At 44.9% G+C, this 18851-nt stretch overlaps 1 protein-coding gene across 1 annotated transcript in view; it reads left to right on the top strand.

Moving 5' to 3' along the window:
- Positions 1 to 4725: 4725 nt before the first annotated feature.
- LDB3 (LIM domain binding 3) overlaps positions 4726 to 18851 on the top strand; it is a 249056-nt gene continuing 234930 nt past the window's right edge. Inside the window, exon 1 of the mRNA XM_053309389.1 lies at positions 4726 to 4814. The gene's annotated coding sequence lies outside the window, so the exon portion shown is untranslated. The remainder of the gene's footprint in view (positions 4815 to 18851) is intronic.

Below are 18851 nucleotides of genomic sequence, written 5' to 3'. Positions count from 1 at the left end.
GAGCTGTCCACCACGACTCCAAGATCCCTCTCCTGGTCAGTCACCGACAGCTCAGATCCCATCAATCTCGGGACAGTGCACTCGGGACAGGGCCTTCTCTGTTGCTGCTCCTAGACTCTGGAATGCTCTCCCAGTGGCCATTCGTTCCTCAGACTCCATCACGGCTTTTAGAAAGCTTTTAAAGACTTGGCTTTTTACCCAGGCTTTTGCATAATTATTTTTACTGCTGCTTCTGTGTGTTTTTATCTGTTGTCTTGTTTTTTATGCTTGTTTGATATGTTTTTAGCTTGGTGTTTTTATTGCTTGGTGTTTATTGTTTTTATTGTATGTTTTAATTTTTGTAAACTGACTTGGGGTTTTCTTTTAACGAAAGGCGGTATAGAAATGTAAAAATAAATAAAAATAAAATAAATAAAAATCTGAGTTCCAGAGCTTGAGCACTACTAAGATTGGATGGTACCCTCTGGATCATGTAGTCCTGTCCTAAGGCAGGATATTCTGTACCTGAAACATCTCTGAGAGATTCCTCTCAGAGGTGGCCAGTACAGGCAGATGGAGGGGGGCAGTGAATAAGCCTCAGTGGAGGCTTGTTTACACTCCCCTCGGTTTGTCCCAGATGCCTACTCTCTACCACTGTACCCATCCAGAGTGTTAACCCCTTGCTCACAGCCTGGTCATTCACCGGGTTGGGAAACTGGTCAAATGACCAGCCCACAAACAAAGGATTAACACCACAGCCATGCACAGTGAGGGAGAGCAAGGCAGTACAGGGTGAGAGGTGTGAGAGTGAGCCCCACCTGAGGCTCATTTACCACCACCACCACCCCCGATCCACCCTTACCGGCCACCACAGATTCCTATCCAGTTCTATATTAAACTACATCTACTATACTAGATGTATAGTATATACTATATTACATATGGCAATGAATAATAATAGGCATGAATTAACCCCACCCTTGCATCTGATATGTAATTCATCCAAGGTGCTAGACATTCACAAATTAATTTGGATTAATTATGAGGCGCTTCCAGCTGGTGATTTATTCCATCATGAACATGGATGTTGGCAGGGGGGATTATACAGGGTATCTGTACAACCTTATCTATATCCCATGTGTAATTCAGGCTGCTTCTGTGAAACAACTGTTTCATTTTATGACTCAACTATTGTTACTTGAAAATCCCAGCACCAGCAGAATGTCCTGTGAGATTAGCAAATATGTAGACTCCATCCTGCAGGCACTTTCTTTCCTTAAAAAAAGAAGAAGAAGTAATTCCATGCACTATGCATGCAATTCAGCATGCATAAGATTGCAGCTACAGTAAGTTATTGAAGAGGAAGGTTCCTGTGGGAGGAAACTATTTCAGGAAGTGATTAATTAACAGCCAGCAACTATGTCTAGAGAATCATTCTTTGTTGAAAATACAGGCACTCTAAACACCATCCCGGCCCCATTACAAGTTCTACAGGAGTCAGAGGACTCTTTCAGACAGCGATATTCTAACTTCAGTGCAAATTATGACAGGAGATTAAATGAAAAATCCATACTATTTTCAAGGGCATTGTATAATATTCTTAGTTCCATCTACTGGCAATCTGCATAAATGTGGGTCAACATTTCTCTTTCTAAGCAGATCCCCAATAATAACTGTGGGAAAGTGGGGACAGTGAGAGAGACAAAGGGAGGTAAGCAACCAGCTGACAATGTTCCACTCCCCAGTAGAGGCAGAAAATAGCGACTTGAAAACAAAAAATAAACTCATGAGAACTGGTTTGTGTGGAGCACCGTTTGTCTTCCACATGCAGATCAATGTGGAAATCCATGGATGCAAGTGCCAAACCACCCTGAACCATTTTTGGAAGGGCGATATAGAAACTGAATGAATGAATGAATGAATGACTAAAACAAACAAACAAAACAGCCCTCCATCTGGAAACACCCATGGTTTTGTAGTGTCACACATTACTTTTCCCTGTGTGGGTTACATAAATTCAGGGAAAACACACGTATATTTGCATATACTATCAAATATGAACACTTGATGTGTCTGTCTTACTGTCAGTAACTGCCTGGGCTAGGTATAGCATCCAGAGGAAAGAGCTGTGGTGTGCAAGGACAAGACAGTGGAGTTGAATCAGGAATATTAACACTTTAATGAGACAGATATTATTTACAGAGAGGCAAGTGCAGTCTGCTTTCAGTGCTCTTGCTGCTGGCTGTTTGTTAGCCCCACCTCTACTCCCGGACTGGAATAAAAGTAACCAAAGCACCATTCTAAAGCTGGTCTGGATCAATGAACGGATTAACCAAAAATACCACACTAGACTATTTGAGCTGCTGTCAGAACTGCTGCATTATCTCTGGACTAAAAAGCTCTGGACGGGCCATGCCAAGCCAGGTTGGTCACTGAATCCTTCTGGAACAGGAAGGGTTAGAACTTTGCCTTGAGTAATGAGGTTTCCTTGGCTCTGATGTGGTCCTGTCTGAGATTCCTGGCTTTCATCATTCTAGCTTCAGTCACGGCTTGCTTCTCAGGTGTTGCCAGGGGCGTAACTATAATAGGGCAAGGGGAGACAGTTGTCTGGGGGCCTACTGCCTTGGGGGGGCAGAGGCAAGTCACATGACTAACTCCCCCAGCCGTGCACCCACCCGGGATTCCTTCAGTTGTATTCATCCTCCGAAATGATATGAGTGTTAAGACCTGGAGCAACCAGAACAGCATGTCTTTCTCTCGTACCATTAAATGACTTGCATCGTCCACAATTTACAAAACCTTAAAAAAAAAAATTTAGGATGATGATCTGTTGTGGCACATAGGTAGGTGTGTGTGTGTGTGTGTGTGTGTGTGTATAACACTATGCTTTTTGTTACCACTATTCAGCCTCATTTAAGATTTCTTTACTTCGTGAGCTGAGCTTCAGTGAGGGGGGCCCCATTTTAAAATCTTGTCTCCGGGCCCACTCCAACCTTGCTCCGCCCCTGGGTGTTGCTCGTGGTTTGACTCCTCAGTTTCTGGCTTTGGCCCTAGCTTGTTTCTTGGTCCTGATTGCCAGTTTGGTTCCTCTGTTCTGACTCCTAGCTTGCTTCTCAGCTTTGACTCCTGACTTTGGTCCTGCACGCTTGTTTAATTCCTCAATCCTGGTTCTCAGCTTGTCCTCTGGTTCTGACTCTGGACTCAGACTCTGGACTTCCTGGTGATTGCTGCCCACAACCCAGCCTTGACACTTGCCATGTGGATATGTTTGAGAGTTGTTACGAGACAGGCCTGAGTGGATGCTCTGAGGGCACCCTAGCCTTCATTGCCTTGACTGTAGACCTTTAAAAGATGCTTAGCCATGAAGACAGGGATATGCTAGATCACCATAGCTCCTGGGGTAATCTAAAACAAAATAAGTTGATCTGGTAAGAACTAATCTGCCTACTTTCTTTCACTGTAATCTTGATTGATAATCACTACCTTCACAAGTTAGCCCACTTCAGCCTTAAACGTTCACACACCTGTCATCTTGAATTAGGGTGGATGACATCATTACAAACTATGCCATTGAGGTGTCCCTGTGTGTCACTCACTACAACTATGGCAAATTTGGTTCAAAGCGGTTCAGGGGTTCACAAGTAAGCCTACGTGCACCGCAAACATTTACATCTCTGCCATCTTGAATTGGAGTGGGTGACATCATCACAAACTAGGCCTGAGGTGTCCCTATGTGTCCCTACAACTGTACCAAATTTGGTTCAAATTGGTTAGATGATCCACTACTTAGTCCACCTGCGCCTCAAACATTTTCACGTCCAGCATCTTGAATTGGGGTGGATGATATCACAAACTATGCCACTGAAGCATCCCTATGTGTTGCTACAGCTGTACCCCATTTGGTTCATATTGTGATGGTGGGGGAAACACCCACCCATACACAGACACAGAGAATGGCAGGTGATCTCATAAGCTGACTTTCCTTAAAGTAAGTGGGTTAAAAGGTGGGCTAGATAGATACAATCAGAACTTAAATATTATTGTTTTCCAGTGTGGGGCTTTGTGACTGATGTTTTTCATTCTTTTACTCTTTGGAGACTCTCATGTTTTCAAATTTCTACCTGCAGCCACAACAGCTAGCAACTTAAAATTGTAGGGGAACAGAACTGAAAATAGAAATTTGGTACCTGCAGTTTTAAAGAGGATCCTTCATATATCAGCAGTGTTTGGGATTGTTTACAAGAACTGTTTACAACTGCAATTTATATGTGCATCGCTGTGCTTGCCATCTCCATTCTGTGATACATCACAAAAAACCACACTCACACCCACACTCCATTGCTGTTTCAATTTATCATTTGAAAGCAAACAGCACAGTGCATCAGTGTTCAGTGGCAGACACTTCCCATTAATGAATATCACCCTAGTTCTTTATTTTATTTAATTTTCCAGCTTTACGTTACCCAGTAGGTAGAAATATACTTTTTTGGAGTTGAAACATATTAATCAAACTTTACTTCCCTAGTCTTCCCTTGTTATCTTTTTAAATTATTTGGGAGGGAAACAGCTTGTTTTCAGAAGGAGAGAAACTGAACGCTGAACAAGATCAGGACCAACACCATTAAAACATGGGGGCAGGCAGGGAGGGGGGGGTGTTAACGGTCAGCTGCAGCTTTAAGAGATCCACCTTAAGGAAATTCACCTCCTCCTCCTCCCCCGACTTGCCCTGAGTGGGCAACGTCATTAGGGACGGCGGGGATCAAATAAATGGGCAGTTGGAGCAGCCGGGGAGAAGCCACAAGAGTACCAGAGCCGATCTGCAGAGCTGCTCCCAGGTAGAGGCGACCAGCCGGTCTCTAGATACTTCCTTGTGCCATCTGTCTAGCTACACTAATTCTCTTTCTAGTATATCCGAAGGCTTTTCTATGCTACTTTGCACTGACTGCATATTAACTGATGCTGCTGCTGCCGCCTCTCTTCTTCCTGATGGGTTGTCCCAGTCCCTCACTTTCCGCTCCGAACGGAGCACGCTGGTTTTATTGACGGAGACGGCTGTCATGTTGTCCGCATTTCATGCTTGTGCCTGTTGGGCTATTAATCAGGCGGATGTGCCAGATGGGGTTTTACTGCAGGCCATTTGTTCACTAATCACACCGGATCAGCTTTTTCGGCTCTGCAAAGCACGGTGGCCACCCTTCAGCCAATGCTGTTTACAGCCCGGACGTCCCTTGCTCATCCCCCGCCCGCCCAGCACTGCTAACATATCGAACACCGCCTTCTGTTTTTATCTTCCCGCCCCCCACCCTCGATTTTCTTAATAAGTTGCTGGTTAGAAGAGACATATGTGAGAGAGTCGGGGCAGTCCTTGGGTCCTTGTTGCCAAATCAATATTCATTCGCCACTTAAAAACAACAACAACAACAACCCCAAAACCCCCTTTGTACTTTAAGCCTTGCTTCTGTTCTGATTAAAATAAGTGTTGAAGTATTCATTAGCAAAAGCATCCTGGAACTCCAGCTGATTCAGCATGACCTCTGTGACTGGGCAGTTAGCACAGACGCAGCCTGATCTTGTGCATGTTGCTCAGAAATAAAATCCACCAAGTTTGATAGAGCTTACTTGATAGTGTGGATATAACTCTGCAGTCTTAAACATTGAGACTATTTTTAAAGAAGTTGGTATTGTTATGTTCAGCTTCTTGGGGTTCATCCAAATGAATTTTTCCCAACCAAGCTTCCCCCCCACCCCAGGGCTGGGGGAGGGCTCTTTATTGGCTGTTGCTTTCCTGTGCCATTTCAGGGTGCTGTAAGCTTTATCTTCCACATTAGGTATTTCAAAGTTCATAGAGTACTCTTATATATGGCTTAAAGGAACTGATGGTGCACATATCAAGATCAGGGCTAAATTATGACATGCTGGGCCATGTCAAATTTAAAAGGCCTCATAGCATTACACACACACAAAAAGTTCTAACAAAATGAACAATGAAAATAGAAATAATAAAGTTTTATTTCTACTTGGCAAAGACGCAACGAGAAACTAATAATCTAACAAAATCCATTATCTTGCAATAAGCCTAAGTGCACTAGAAATACCTTTAAATTCATTATGCAAAACTTGAAATTTAGTCTTTTTTTTAATTATTCAGAGGCCCATCATAACATGAGGCCCTAAGCTGTAGCTTCCTTAGTTTGTTCCTAAATCCAGCACTGACCAAGATCCAAATTGATAATTGTCAATGGTACTTTGGATTTACTTCGAATCTTTAGAGCAGGGATCACCAACTGGCAGCTCTGGGCCACAAAATAATCACCAAAGCGCGATATAAAGCTTACTCACGATTTTGCTCATAAAGAAAATGAAAAACCGGTAGTTCACCACATTTTCTTATACCCCTCCTTTTGTAGGCTATGTGCTCTGTACCAAGGGAAGCCCTTCCTACTAGCCAGGGGTCAACATTATTCTGAAGCCTAACCACAGGATCAAGTTGTGTAGTGAAAGATATATTCAGCCCTTGGACCACTGTACTCCCCACCACCCTGGGTCCCACACTGGTGATCCCTGCTTTAAAGGGATGTAAAGGAGAAAGATTTATTACTAATGATTAAGTCAGACACTATTTTTGTCTGACTGTATAACTAAGAACTACCCATGCACCAAATCAGAGGGATCAGGGCCAACAAAAGTTTGTCTCTTTAGTAGCTTAAGTTAACTAAAGTTACATGCTGGCATCATGTAGAAATACTTTACAGTATTGTAACACTAACAAGTCTCAATTTAGCAGTCTCAAACTGCTGATCCCTGAAGCAGCTGTTCTTGGATGTTATTCTAACTGAAGCATTACATTTTCAAGTGGTCAGCCTTTCTCCAAAACCCATTCTTTGACAGCAAAGAGAAGGCTTTTAAGGGATTGTACCTATATGACAAGCTTATGTCATAGTCTCCCCCACCCTCTCCCCATGTTCTCTGGGGTACGGGGGAAAATCTAACCAAATTACCAAGCTACCATTCCTGGGATTCTTTGGGGAAAGCCATGACAGTGAAAACAGGCATAAAATGATATGAATAAGTAGTCCAGAGAGGCTCTCAATACTAGAATAAACTGAATATATTCAAGAGTATTGTCAGGTGTTACTGTCTGTTATCCACTATGTTGCATGTTCACTCACAACTGCATTGCCAGGTCACTGTTTTTCCCATTGGACAAGTGGGGAATTGAGGCTGAAAGACTGATTCTCCTAAGGCCATCCTTTACGTATATGGTTGAGCAGATACTTGATCTTTGGACAAAAGACACAGAACAAACCATAAAAGCACAAAACTACAAAGAAGCCCTGCAATAATATCCATAAAAGCCATATCAGTAAAACATCAAAATATCCATTAAGTCAAAACTAATCCATAATTGCCACTCACAATTTAACAACTAAAAAAAAAAAAAATTCATCAAGTTATCTCAGGTCTGCTCAAAGGCTTGCTAGAACAGAAATATGGTTGCCCTGTTTTTAAAAAACACTGTTAATGTATTTTTTAAAATATTGAATATTGCTCGGCACATGTCCCTATGCAGATAAATGGAGCAGAAGGAGATAGGACTGTTCCTGAAGGGCAACAATACTTTAGCCATATCTCCTAGACCAGGAATCTTAAACCTATTTTTTGCTTTTATAGAAAAATCTTATGTTGCATCAATATACCAATACAAGCTTATAAGAACAGCCCTGCTGGATCAGGCCCAAGGCCCATCTAATCCAGCATCTTGTTTCACACAGTGACCTCAATTTATCAATAAACTAAACATACCTATATAATTTAACGATGGCTATTCAAAAATATATTACTAAATTCCTAGTGAAAAAGGTTTATATTGTTCAATATTTGATTGATATTTAGCATTCATATATTTTTTATTTTATTTTATTTTATTACATTTATATATTACACAAAAGAGGTCCACATTTGTTCAAAAGGTATATGTTGAATTATACCATTAACTTAAACATTGATGCAATATACCAGGTTTTACAGAAAGTCATTCTTTCATTGATGAGGGTTTTGATTAGCACAAGTTAAAGGTAATCGCACAATTAACAGCAATCAACTGTTTTCCTACTAGATCTTTGTTTGGGATGAACAATGTCCTTTTGATAACCCAACAAACTGTTTAATAGGGCAAGCTGTAAAGGAGAACCAACCATCTCATTTATTAATTATATCCTCTCCCCCAATTTTTATTCTATTATAATCCCAGAAGCAGTGTGTAAAATTGGCATTTGGCTCTAAATGTTTCTAGTAGTTATACTGAGTATTTATGTAAGTCTAAGCAAGATGTGACAGTGTTAAGTACCACTGGTAAAACAGTTTAAAATGGGTTTTTTTCTTCCAGATTTAGGCAAGGAAGCACTGCAGAATCTTCATAAAGATAGCTTACCATACAGAGTTGCTGGCATTAATCCCTGTATTAATTTAAAAACAACACAATCACTCGTAGCGTTAATTCACCTGACTGGGTGGTTGGGTTTGGGGGGGGAGATTTCACTTCACTCACCTTCCCCCCAGACAATGGCAGGAATGTTGCTGGGAGCACCATCTGCCCTCCCCTATGATCCATCTCCAGAGAGCCAGGATGCATCCTGGCCTCTGGATATCCCACAGTGCAAGCGCGGTGCATTGGGGGATTCCCCCAGGGGACAAGTGCTCTAGGCCCCCAGCTCTGTGTCAGTGTGAGCTGCAAGCAGCTTGTGCTGACACACAATCCCGGAAACTGGGTTGAAGGCGGGTTTGTGCCCTTGACTTTGGCTAAAAGCCAGGCTTCAGCACTGGGTTTGGCACTGCAGGGATGCCGGGCTCCACATGGGTCCTGGCAGTTCTCATGAGCAGCCAAGACCAGGCTTGGCTGTCTAAGCCTGGGCTTGACTGCTCGTGCGAACAGCCTCTGAGAAGTCATTAAAAAAACTCAGTCACATTTCAAGAGTAAGCTCTTCAACGTTGTTCTCTCAAACAAATACCAAAAGTCAATAGATCTGCTGTCATTAACCCATTTTTAATATTCTGCGCAATCAAACTGCTCTGTTGACAACTTTGACTGATATCTTGACTAACAAAATGCTTGTGTAATGAGCAAAGTTGTACTAGTGCAAGAAGACTGCATAATTGTGTTAAAAATGGACTTCTGGAAATGTGCTATAGCACTCCAGTGCTCTTGGGGGAAAGCTCCCTCGCAGGCCTCAAGTTGTACAATGAGGGGCGTAGCTAGGGGAGAGGGGGGCCGTGTTCACCCTTCTCTCTGGTGGGCCCCCCAGAGTGAGGGAGATAATGAAGAAAATGGGGAGTGGTAGAGCTGGGGGCCCCGGGTTCTTTGAATGCTTTCACTCAGTTATAGCTACACTCCTGTGTACAACTGTTGCACAAGCACACTTGCAGTAGTGCAGGTAGAGCTTGGAACACAAGCTCCAGATGTAACACAAGTAGCTGGTGCAACAACTTTGCACTAGCCTAGAGCAACATCCTTCTGCAAGTGCTTTGTTAGGATGTTAGCCACTGAAAGCAATGAGGCGCTCTACCTTCCATTTTAAGTGAAATCTACTGATACCTCCCCTTGATTAACAAATTTTAAAATCAAGTAATATTGTATTGCTTCCACATTGTTACAATATCAACCATCTTAAATGTTTTTGTGGAGGAATGAGGCCTGAACCTCCTCTTTGTGTGTTACAGACTTTTGTATTGTACATGTAATTGTTTACTCCCTGTGTTCTGGTTTCAGAAGCTGTGCAGGGGTCAGAAGTTTACAGCTCCTACTTTACAGTTTGGTTTTAGAGGGGAAAGGGAGTTAGAATTGATTAGCTATATTTTTTAAAAAATGGAGTTTGTTTTGATTGGTTTGGGAAAATTGGAGGGGGAGAAGTGAATAAAAGGAGGCTTGGCTGCAGCAGAGAAGTCAGTAGGAGTAAGACTGAGAGGAGTAAAAGTCAGAGAGTTCAAGAGAGATCTCAGAGACAGGAGCAGAGCTGGAACTGTGAAAAGACAATCAGACTGCAGGAGAAAGCTGACTGGGGGCAGTCAGAGGCAGAGAGCTTGAAATTCCTGAGCTGGAATCACTATAGCATAGAAGAGGCATAAACTGCTAGGTTGTGGCATTGTGGGAGCCAGGCCTACTGCAGGGGAAAGAAGGAAGCTTTGAGAGAAGCTATCGGGGCGATTCACACAACCTACTGGGCAGGTGGGAGGGAAGGCTTCCCAAACCCTGCCTTCCCCCTAGAGACAATCCTGGTAAGCCTGGTGAGAGCATACTCTGCACTCCCACACAATCAGCCCTGCTCCATGCAGTGCGGAACAGAGTGGATTGATTGGAGGCGGGGACTCGTCTTACCTAATCAGCTGCTTACTAATGCAAATCTTGGAGGGAAAGAGTCAAAAGCTGTAAGACAGTTGGTGACTAAAGGAACAACTTGTTTACGTCCAAGTCTTGCCTACTTTCCGGGAACAAGATGTAAAATCTGTCTTTCTCATTTGCTCCTCAGTATTTGGATACTGTAATGTAGATATCAAGAAGCTAATTATTAGGAACTGTTTTTAGCCTACTTTCCAGTAGGCTTATGAGATCACCTGGCATTCTCTGTGTGTGTCCATCTGTGTTTGTGTTCCCCCCTATCAAATTCGCAATGCCTCAACCAATATTGGGTACAATTGTAGGGACACAAAGGGATAACTCAATGGTGTGATTTGTGATGATGTAACCCACCCCAACTCAAGATGGCGGACATGTATACTTTTGAGGTGCAAGTGGGCTAACTTGTGAAAATCCTAACCAATTTGGACCAAAATTTAGTCCAGTTGTAGGGACAGTGAAAGGAAAGTAGGCTGATTAGTTCTTACTAGAACAACTTATTAATATACCTTATTGTTTGTTATATATCAGCCTTGTAGATAAGTACCAAAAACTTTCTAGCACTGCTCCAGATGCCTTTGCTGTCTGATGTGCAGAAAGTAGCTGTGATGAGCAGGGCCTTTTGGCTATGGCAACAACTCTGAAGCGTCCTCCACTCAGAAGCCTATATGGCTCCTAATTGTCATTATTTTTGGCATTTGGTGAAGACATGGCTCTCTCATTGTGCTTTTGGTGGATGATGTTATATTTAAGTAGCTTGGCTGCTGGTTTTTCTTTTTGGGTTCTGCTGATGTTTGCCTGTATTACTGCCTCTATTATTTCTGTTAGTGGGTTTTGCTTATTTTATTGATGCTCTTGATTTTTTATTGCAAGCCACCTTGGGCTGTCTTTGGCAGGAAATGTGGAATATAAATAAATAAGTAGTCTACATTTAAAAAACAACAACAAACAAACAGGATGCCTCCTCACCAGTAGCTATGTGTCACAGTTATGTGCTGGATACTATATACTACATTGCTTTAACTGTATGCAGCTTGCACATGTAGTAATGCATAGCCTCTAACCATGCACATCGCTTTCCTGAATGGCTGAGAGGTTGCCAGAGCATGTTGACCCTGACCTTACCATGTGACCAGAGGTTATACAATGCAGGGATATTCTAGTCCCTTTTGCTGGATTTTCAGTTTTCATTTCTTCAAAAGTAAATATCTAGCTTTGTTACTTAATGGAAATATAAGGGGGAAATATTACATGCATGTAATATTCTATCAGATATCAGTGGGTGACATCACCTGAGCAGGCTTTGAATGATAAACTCCTGAAATGCCTGGGTATACTCAAATCTGGGCAAAGGAGAGAACTGCGGGAGGGGGGGGGGGAGTTTCCTGGAATCATTAGGCTAGGTCAGGGCAGGTGACATTGAGCTCTATGTATACAGCTACAGCTGTAGCAAATTTGGTTCAAATTGGTTAGGCAGTTCACAAATTAGCCCACTTGCACCTCAAAAGTGTACATGTCCGCCATCTTGAATTGGGGTGGGTTACATCATCACAAACCACACCACTGAGGTGTCCCTTTGTGTCCCTACAAATGCACCCAATATTGGTTGAGGCATTGCGAATTTGATAGGGGGGAACACACACACAGATGGACACACACACACGGAATGCCAGGTGATTTCATAAGCCTACTGGAAAGTAGGCTAAAAACAGTTCCTAATAGTTGGCTTCTTGATATCTTCATGATATGATTCATAAAGACTTGTGGGACAAGTATGATTGCTGGTCTAAGCAACTAGGAGATCTGCTGTTGTACACAGACTCCTTGGTTCCCTTTGCCTAGCACCACCATTTACTGCACTGGAGCTGGGTGTGACAGCAAGAAATAAGCTTGCTCCTGCATTCCACCATTCTAGCTAATGGTGGGAAAGGATGATTGATAGGAATCTGGCACTTATGTTTCCAGCTGAACTTTTATTTATTTATTTTTAAATGAAATGTATCTGACTCCTTGCATTTAGGGTCTTGTGTGGTTTTGCTCTTACTATCAATGCCTCCCATGTACCCTATTCCAAAATATGGACAGGGTGCTCACATTTCTTTTTTGTGTCAGCATAAGAGCTAACATATGTCTGTGCTGCCAGAGAGCAAGAGGAACACATGTGGGGGGCAGGTTGCTTAGATCTATCTATATCCATCTTTGCACTGAAGTCAAAGGACATCCATCATTGTGTTGTCTCTTTCTTCCTCTAATAGCCATAGGATTTTGTCCTGATCAGATCTTGAGTTGTGGCTAAACTGCATTTGAAATCAAATGTAATCTGAAGCACTAATATGAGTTCATGCCAGTGATTTAATGGGACAATGTCAGTATTATTTAAGGGCCCCAAACTGTCACCGTTGTCAAGTTCTGCTAAATCATTTGAGATGAGTTCTTGGCTGAAGAGGCCCTACTTCTAAAGACACCTGGCAAAGCTTTAGATCTCATGACAGCTCAATAACAATGTCCTATTTGTACCTGTCAAAATACATCAGAGCACACAGAAATGATAAGAATATCTTGTTCTTGGAACTGCATATGCTCTTTTCCCTTAGTTCTGGTTGAAGGGGATAGCTTACATTTGTTAATTATTCAAGGGATTTTTACACTACTTTTCCATCCCAAAAAGTGTGCTAGAAGTGGCTTACATTAATAATAATAATAATAATGATGATGATGATGATGATGATGATGATAATAATAATATTCCTGGTACTTAATGCCCCTATAAAGAGTATGACTTCAGAAGAAAGCTATCCAATAAACTTCCTAAGGCAGAACTTTTGTTTCCATTTTAAATATGTCTAAGAATAAAGACATATATTCTCTTTTTCTGTGAGGAAAGCTCGTGTAAATCTGATGCATCTTTCAAAGTGAGACACTAGCCAGTATGAGAAAAGGTAGTAAAATAGATCTCCTATGTTACTACCAAGTTGCCCTTGAATAATGGTGGCCAGGAAGTAGCCATGAGGTTTGAGGACTGTATGGCAGGCCTTGACACATTTTCTCTGCATCTAGGATAAAGGTAAAGTTGTGCTGTCGAGTCGGTGTCGAGTAGAGTCGACTTCTGGCGACCACAGAGCCATGTGGTTTTATCTTCCTATTTTGCTGCTGCCCGATATAGGTGTTTCCCATAGTGTGGGAAACTTACCAGCGGGGATTCGAACCAGCAACCCCTTGCTCCATAGGCAAGTTACTTCCTCACTGCACCCCAAAATTTAGGAGCCAGACTCATTTTCCAGCTTTCAGGATTGTAGATATTTAATTTAAAGAGATAACCTTCCCTTCCTTCCTTGCTTGCTCCCTCCCTCCATAGTTCATTAATTAGTTCATAGTTTTCATTCAATTATAGTTTTGTGTGCATCCATTAGTCTAATAGTTTATGAGTCCATTAAGTTTCCATTAGGTTTGTGTGTGTGTGGTGTCTGGCTGGCCAGCAACACCCTCTGCTCTGGGCGAGGGGTGGGGTGGGGTAAGACTTGTCACTCAGCTCAAGCAACCCCCCCCCCACTCTTTTGGGGGATGGACTCTCTGTCCTATTTGCTTCCACCTTTGCTCATCCCCACCTTGCTTGCTCCATCCTCCTCCTGCCCACATCCATCCATTGCCCATCTGAACCAGGCAATGGATGGAACAGAGCAGAAGGCAGCAAGCAAGGTGAAGGCAGGTTGTTTCCTCCTCCTCCTCCTCCTCCTCCTCCTCCTCCTCCTCCTCCTCCTCCTCCTCCTCCTCCTCCTCCTCCTTTCCCTGCCTGAACCTGGTGATGGACAGACACAAGCAAGAGGAGGAAAGAGCAGCCTGCCCCTGCCTTGGTTGTGCCTCCTGCTTACATCCATCTATAATCTGGTGCAGGTGTCACATTTACATTTCCAGGTGCTGTGGTGAGCTGGCACCTGGAATTTGTTGAACCCTGCAGAAGACCTCCCCCGCTGTGTTGAAGCTCATCAGACAGGGTTGTGTACTGAGCATGCTCGAGACAGGACTGGATCACGTGAAATTGATTTCCTGCTGCCTCTGGCGCCATAGCCCCAGTTCTAGTCCTGTCTTGCTCAAGCACACAGGCCTGTGAAAGAGCTCTCTAGATTTGGCCTACTATTCTCACCTCTACTCTTTGCCTTTGCTTTCTGCACCTCCTCCTTCTCTCCTCTCCCTTCTTAGATTGTGCAAGGGTGGGAAGGGAGCTGCCTTAGCCTTTTGTGTTCCTAAATTCCTTTGCAATTTATCTTTTTTTCATTCCAATTCGGCTCATTGACTTTCTGTTTCAGTTTTCTACTTTCATGCCTTTGGTGGTTTCATGGAGCTCGCTTATGCCGAGGAACTCCTCTGGGGTTCCCTCTCTGAGGGCCCGCAACTTTCTCAGGGCAAGCCCTCAGAGCTCGTTGCTCCCTCTCTCCCATTGCGGGCCAGTTGAGCATCTCCTACTCAAAACACCATGTCTGCCGTTTTGTCTCCTGCTATGGGGACCTCTACTGGGGCTCCCTCCAAGGCTTCTAAAAAGGCAAGGCACAAGACTAAACTTTGCAAGAAGCAGCCACAGAGCAAGCAAAAGGTCAAATGCCGTCCTTCTGCCAAGAAATTGAACTCTGTGTGGCTGAGCAAACTCCTTCTTATCAAGGCTGTGTGCAAGTGCTCGAAACCTTCCCGGGTCTCACCGAAGGAGCCCAAGTGAGATGACCAACACCCTTTGGGTGATCTATTGGCATCTCCAGGCATACTGCCTGTGGGCGCAGTGACTGAGGGGGATTCGCCTGACTGGGGCATTCCCTCCACACTGTTGATGGAAAGTCTGTTGCCTCATGTGCCGCTGGCAATGCAGCCCCTGCCCGAGCCATTACTACCTCCTACCCCAGCAGACTCCATCCTGCTCGACCAACCTCCACCCGACATCATCCCAACTCCCACAGACCAGCCTATTCCCATAAGTGAACCCGCTTCATTGGGGCCGGTAACTCCCTTCGCCCCCTGATGTTACAGCATGGCTCCACGACTTTTTCCGGCTGGAGTGCTTGCTGCCATCCAATCCTCCTGATCTTGCGCTGCTGCCCTGAGCCCCAGCCTTGCCCCCACGAGCACCTTGTCGGCCTTATTAGGGCTATCTCTCTTCATCTTCCCTGGACTCTAGTCCATGCATAGAAGCTTCTCTCCCTTTGGAACGGGGCTGATTTGCTCCTAGGATGCCCAATCCTAGATGTAAGAGATGAGTACACCGCTCTTCCTTCTCCTCTGAGGGCTCTCCAAGTCGAAAGCACCCACCAGTCAGACCTGCTCCTCTGGCCTCTCCTGGCATCCAACCAGTCCTTCCTGGTCCTGTGCCTGACTTGCCTCTACCTTTGCTGACCCTGCCTCCCCCACAGCAGCCCCTGCCTTTCCCCCTGGCTCCTGCTGGTCCCCTAATCCCTGTTTTTCCCCTCCCCTTGACTATTCCTCTACCTACTTGCCCTCCTATCCTGCCTGTTCTTGTGCTTCTCCCTACAGAAGTTCCTAGGTACCCACCTTTGGACTCGGACTCTTCCCACTCGGGCTATGGGCACTCTCTTGACCCTGTAGGGTACAACAGAGAGGAAGGAGAGTGATCTGAGGAAGAGATCTCATATTCTCATCTCCTCAAGACATTTCTCATCTGCAGATTTTGAGGTACTCCTATCTAAGGCTAAGAGAGCTATTAACAATGTTGCCCCCTCTGAGAGTCCAGACCCTACCCAACAGTTGTATTAAAATGTTTTCCCATCTCCCCACCCCACCCCGCAACACTACAGTACCCTTCCAGACCTTATTCCACAAAGCTATGTGTGCGGAATGGCAGTGCCCCTCTTCTTCTAAGCCAGGAGGTAATCTTCCAAAAAAATACTAATCACTTCCCCAGGATGTGTCCGCATTACTAGCTGTTCCTCGGGTGGACCTACCAATGGCAGAAATGGTCTCCGGCTCACTCCTAAACATGGAGGGCCAGGAGCAGCTGTGTATCCCCGAAGACAGGAAAAACTCTCTCTTCCTTAAAAAGGTGCATGAATCCTCTGCCACTGTTATTAAGGTGGCCACATTCAATTTGATTTTTGCCCATGCCACAGTGCTCTGGGCTAAGGAGTTGATTGCATTGGTTCCTCCTGATAAGACCAAACTCTGCCAAAGCGGCAGCCTTTATGATTGATTCCAGTCTAGATTGCATCCAACAAGTTTCTAGATCCTTGGTCGCCAGCATGGATCCCTCTGGCTTAAGAGCTGGAATGTGGGCGCCAAGTCACAACTTGCCCTTGTGTCCTCCCCCTTTGCTGGCACCAACCTTTTCGGCCCTTCCCTGGACCTGATATTCGTAGAGACCAAGGACAAGAAAAAAGTCATGCCTTCTACATGCAATGACTTTCTCAAACCCTTTTGCACCTCGGCCCAGTCCTTTCAATCTAACAGACAGCTGTTTGGCAGTACATCCAACCAGCCCAGGGACCAGCGTTCCTACAAGGTTCAGGCAGGACCCAGTGGAGACAGCATTACAGGACTGCCCCCCGCCACCTAGAATGCAGGGGACCTGTCCATACACCTCCAATAATGCCAACACACACAATCAATGACTTGGTTGTGTTCAGCGGAAGGCTGTTGGAGTTTGCTCCCACTTGGATGTCTACCACCCAAGACAAGTGGGTCATTGACACCATATCCAGTGGTTACACCCTCAAACTCACCTCCACCCCCCTCATAACTTAATAATCTCCCCCCGCCCACTCTAAGAAACTGGACAAACATCTCCGGATGTCCCAAGCCATTCATCATCTACTTTGGATATGGGCAATAGAACAAGTACCCTCGACACAAGAATGTCTAGGCATTTACTCACTCTTAGTCCTCGTTGTGAAGAAGGACGGCACTTGGAGAGCTGTATTGGATCTCAAACACCTGAACCTCTTCATCAGAAAAAAGAATTTCAGGGTGGAGTCTTTATGCACCATCAAAGAGGCCATTCAGCAAAACAACTACCTGTCACCAGTGGACCTCTCAGAGGTATACCTCCACATTCCCATCTCTCTAGAACACAGGAGGTTCCTCAGGTTCTCAAACGACGACAGCCATTTTCAGTACAGAGTTCTACCGTTTGGCTTGTCATCAGCACCCAGGGTTTTCACCAAGTCATGGTGGCAGTCATAGCTCACCTGTGCCTACAGGGGGTGCACATCCATCCTTTCCTGGATGACCTGCTGATCAGGGCACATTCCCTCCATCAAGCTCAGAAAGATGTCAGACACCCTCTTCAATGTCTGCAAGATCATGGGTTTGTGGTCAACTTCGAAAAGAGTCACCTCCATCCATCCTGATCCCTTCAACATCTGGGGGCCCTTTTCAACACAGCATGGGACTCCATTTCCCTCCAGGAAAGCAGGGACAAAATTCACTCACAGTTGCCCCCACTCTTCCACCATCGATCTGCAGACCTCATGCTGTTCTCACAAGCCCTGAGCTCCATGATTGCCTGCATGGAGTACACACCGTGGTCCAGGTGGCACTCCCGCCCTCTTCAATGGCTGCTTCTACTGTACCAGGACCTGATCATGTCCTCCAGCCACAAGCAGATTCCCTTCCCAGACTCAGACTCAGTCAAACAGTCTTTCAGATGGTGGTTCTCTGTGGCACTCCTCAGTGGCATCCGACTGTCGGACCCAACAGAGATCGCAGCCATCACGGATGCCAGCCTAGCAGGATGGGGTGCCCACTGCCTTGCTCACCTAGCCCAGGGTTGCTGGTCATTGACAAAGGCATGCAAAAGCATAAACTGGTTGGAGCTCAGGGCAGCCAGACTAGCCCTTCTGCAGTTCCATCACCTGATTTTGGGAAGAAATGTCCTAACCAGGATGGACATATTACCACCAAGGCTCACATAGACCAACAAGGCAGCACAAAGTCCAAGTCACTCATGGAAGAGACCAACCTAATTTTCCACTGGGCGGAGACCCATCTAGTATCAGTCACAGCTGAATGCCTCAGCGGCATTCACAGCCTTCACAAGGTGGACTGGCTCAGCCATCAGATGGTAGACCCGGCTGAATGGGCCCTCCACCCAGAGGTTCTTCTTTAGATCTCCGAGATATTTGGGGAGCCCCTAGTTGATCTCTTTGCAGAAGAAGTAAATCACCACCTTCCCTGATACTTCACCAGATTTCAGACTAACCAAGCAGAGACAATGGATGTGCTCACGGCCCTGTGGCCAAGAGTGCTAATCTATGCCTTTTCCCCAATGGCGATCATCACAAAAACTTTGAGAAAGATGCTTCTAGAACAGGTGAAATTCATTATGGTGGCTCCCTACTGGCCATGCTGCCCCGGGTTCCCCAACCTGCTGCGATTCTTGAGCCACCCTCCATGGCAACTTCTGTGGTGCCGGGATCTTCTGTCTCAGGGTCCTCTATGCCACCCAGACCCCGATTGGCTAAACCTCTACGTGTGGAGGTTGAGCGCA

The sequence above is a fragment of the Hemicordylus capensis genome, chromosome 3 (assembly GCF_027244095.1).
Source record: "Hemicordylus capensis ecotype Gifberg chromosome 3, rHemCap1.1.pri, whole genome shotgun sequence".
Lineage (NCBI taxonomy): Eukaryota > Metazoa > Chordata > Lepidosauria > Squamata > Cordylidae > Hemicordylus > Hemicordylus capensis.
Note: the sequence above shows the minus strand (reverse complement) of the source record. Positions and strands in the feature narration are given on the sequence as shown.